The sequence below is a fragment of the Frankliniella occidentalis genome, unplaced genomic scaffold (assembly GCF_000697945.3).
Source record: "Frankliniella occidentalis isolate FOCC.00 unplaced genomic scaffold, Focc_3.1 Scaffold101, whole genome shotgun sequence".
Classification (NCBI taxonomy): Eukaryota; Metazoa; Arthropoda; class Insecta; order Thysanoptera; family Thripidae; genus Frankliniella; species Frankliniella occidentalis.
Window position 1 is genome coordinate 165,187 of NW_026267230.1, and position 748 is coordinate 165,934.

Sequence of the window (748 nt, forward strand, 5' to 3'; positions counted from 1 at the left end):
GGTAACAAGAAGGTAGGAGACTTGCGCCCTGGGGGAGGCGCGTGGCAGACACACCTCCCGCCGTAAATCTTGCCACTTAGTGAGTGGCCCTCTTATTTTCCTATTCTGTGCGTTGTAAAAAAAAATAAAAAAATAGTTGGAAAAAATTTCATGAAGCGTGGCGTAAAAATTCAATTTAAAATTTGTAAAATTGTAACCGTTACGTAAATCGATTTGGAATTCAACAACGGACAGAAGTGGGGTGTCGTAAATTTTTGAAGGTAGTCAGTTTTAAAATATATTTTTAAGTTACGAGACCATTTTCCTCAGTTGTACCAGGTCTGATAAAGGTTTATCCAGAAAGTACGTTCGTCATTCTCCGTCATGAACTTGTGAAGTTTAGCCCCATGCAAGCTCTCATAGCGCCTGTTACGTAGGCACCATCTTGCCTGACCGCATGCGAGTACCGCGCGGTGGCCTACCTGGAGTCTCGCAGGCGCCCAGCTCCTACAATATACCCAATGAATATGAGGAAACCTAGCGTACTTTCTGGACGACCAGCGCACTATGTAGTTATACTGCACCGAATACAGGCGAGAGTGTGGGTTGTCTATCTTACAGAGGGCCGTAAGTTACCGTCGTAGCGATTATTGGAAAACCCACCCGGAACCCACCCGCACACCAGCGGTAACTTTTCCTCGCGAAACCAATGCGATATGCGACAACTATGTTATTTCATTAATTTACGATAAGATTGTTTTTAAATAAA